The sequence below is a fragment of the Pinus tabuliformis genome, chromosome 8 (assembly GCF_031772625.1).
Source record: "Pinus tabuliformis cultivar Carrire ecotype Pingquan chromosome 8, CPIR1, whole genome shotgun sequence".
Lineage (NCBI taxonomy): Eukaryota > Viridiplantae > Streptophyta > Pinopsida > Pinales > Pinaceae > Pinus > Pinus tabuliformis.
The window spans coordinates 2,070,017,936-2,070,021,110 of record NC_142294.1 but is presented as its reverse complement, the minus strand read 5'-3'; positions in this window follow the sequence as shown (position 1 = coordinate 2,070,021,110).

The following is a 3,175-nucleotide window of genomic DNA, read 5'->3' as shown; positions in this document are numbered from 1 at the left end:
GGTTGGAAACTAGGGTTTAATTTTGACATCTCACTGCAATTGACCATAGATAGGAAAAGTTGTCTATGATATACATTGATGTTGGGAACATATCTTTGAATGTTATTAGGTTAATTTTGTTGGAATATTTTGTATTGGGCTCATTTTACTCTTCATTGAATATTTTATCACATTCTAAGGGTTTTCCCCATAGTGGGTTTTCCCCTAGTCTTTGACTAAATCTAATATCTCTTTTTGATGTGTTGATTTTCACCTTTGGGATTTCATTTCTTGTTATATCTTCAATTACTATTGTTGATTGGAAATATTAATTGGTATTCAAAAGGTTTCTAATTGAAGTATTGATTTCGGCTAAAAGTAAATGAAACAACATAGAGTGGTATGAAAATTAACAGTGTCTATTGGATTTTCACTCCCTATTTGAAACGTATAAATAGATGATGTGATGCCTCATTAATTCACCAATGAAGATCAAGTTTGATCTAATATTTTCTGAGGTCAATCTTCTCTCTTGTAGATAACTACATGAGTGAGGTAGGAGGATGATTTTATCTGGCCCTTTGATTGAAGTTGATTGAATCATTGACAAGCATGTTTGTTTAAGTATTTGATTGTTGTTTAATTAAACTTATTAATGAAGTTTGACCATTGAACAAACTGATTTTCACTGCATTTGAGATGAGTTGACCACATGTTTGACCCTAAGAGTTAACCACAAACACGAGTTAAATGCAAGACTGAGCTGACCACGGGACCAAATTTGACTAGGCTGAAAGTTTAATTATATTTGAATTTTTGGTTGGTTTGAATAACATTGAATGTTTATTTTGACCAGTTTTGATTGGTATTTTGACTTGGATATTGGCAAAGATTTCTAGACAAATTGCTAACTTGTAAAATTTGCTAAGGAATAATTTCTCCTAAGAAAAGTTGATGTGTTTTCTCCCAAGGTTAGGTTTCCTAGGATAAAAATATTGTCTCTATTGTGCATGGCTATATTACTATGATTGTTACTATTTTCTACTGCATTTAGTGTTTAATTTTTATAAGTGTAATTATTCAATGATAACAACGGCATAAATACCATGCGAAAAATCATTAGGAGATAATTATCTGGCAGAAATTTTTATTCACTATACATCTTGTAGAAAATTCGACAATTTCCCCAATCACAGAGTAGTGGCTCAAGGATTTCACTTCTTCTTTTGCTATTGGTTGAGTGATTAATCTCCTGAACATTTTTCTCCCATATGTGTCTTCTTTCTCTGCTTTCTTTTCCCCCATCCCTTCTTTTGTGTTTTGACTTCTTTCTCTATGGACGGTCATCCTCACTCTCTATTACATCCCACAAGGAAGGTAATGGTGTGGTCACCACGCTCCACTTAGGTTTACCATACCAAAACTTCATTGCTTGTTTTTTCATGCCATTAATTCATCTGGGTGATAGGTAGTGGAATTAAATAAGGTGGGTGTGGCCTAGGTTTTAACACATGACAAGAAACCTCTCCTCCCCATATCTCTAAATATTTGTCATCTCCTTCAACTTAGTCATCAACTACATTTTTACATAAATTACTTAAATAGATGTACATAGTGGCATTTACATTACTTAAATAGATGTACATAGTGGTATTTACATAGGGTGTAACAAAAACGGTTGTTACATAATGGATGTATACATGAATGTGGAGGCAACTCCAATTTGTATGACATGCTTCCAATCCTCTACAATACCTTATAGGGGCCATATTGCCTGGGTACTAATTTATTATCCTTTATTGCTCGACAAAAAAATGTTTACAATTATAACCTCACAAATGGCCAATTCTCCACTTCAAATCCCTTTGAGTGCAATGTTGATGTGCTTGTTGCTTCACTCTATTTTGTGGTATAACCAAGTTATCCTCTAGAATTTTGAAAACCTTTGAGATTCACAAGAGAAGTTAAGGAAATTTCTTTGGGTGATTTTTGGAGTTTAAATGACAAAGAAAGAAAGTGATTTATGGGATGAACAAACCATATTGGAATTTTTGTTGTAACTTTTCTTATGGTATGTTTCAAACCATGAAACTTGGAGGATATAGATAAAAGATATTTTTGTACCTATGGTTAAATTTTTTTACCGTGGTTCATTATAATTTTGGAGATATGATTTAAGAAAGTTAGTGCTCCTAAATGATTTTGAAACATGCTTCAAACATGTTAACTTGGAATTTTTTTCCTATAATTTTTTTTTTCGAGATGTTTCAAACTATGAAATCCAAAGGTGATAAAGAAGAGATATCAAGGTACATGTGGTAGAAATTTCGGAACTAGATTCACAAAATTCAATACATGGCATGTTGCACAACTTTGTTCTTGGGAAGAAGCAAAAATCAACAAGTTTTTGGATAAGTAGACATGGTAAAGGAAACAATATGTAGAAATAGTGAAGGAAGAAGCAATTAAAAAACTTGGTGAAGGTATATGTAGTAAGTAGACTTAGTGGAAGAAAATGGAACTAAGGGACAATGTGAATAATCAAACGAATGTAGTGAAGTAGGCCAATGCCTACAAAGCAATGAAGGGGATTAGTGTCTCCTTTAGATTGGTTCCTTCAAAGGAATATTGGGGATTGGTGTTTCATATACATTTGTGCCTACAAACCAATAGAGGGGATTAGTGTCTCCTATAGGTTGGTTCTTAAAAGGAAGCACACGGGATTGGTGTCTCTGGTAGGTTCGTGCATACAAAACGATAGAGGGGATTGGTGTCTCCTATAAAGAAGTTTTATGGTTTTCTCCCTTAAGGATTTCCACATAGATATTTTGTTACTTGTTCAGTTTATGATATTGATGTTTTTTAATGTTTGAATGTTTAAATAAGTAAAATTTCCATTATATTGATGCCTCCCAGTATAATTGTGAATCCAACATTATACTTTGAGATTCTTTCTCGAATAATGATTATCTTCACTAAAGAGACATAAATGTGCAACCAAAAAGTTGGGGTATGATTATGAGATCATATACAAGAAGGGTAAAGAGAATGTTGTGGATAATGGTTTCTCTAGACAATTTGAGGAGGATGGGTCACTTGCTTTATTATTACCATGTTTAGGATGGCTCTAGGAGGCGTGTAAGGAATGTATAACAAACAATATGTTAAGGGATGAAGTGATACCTCACATTGGGTT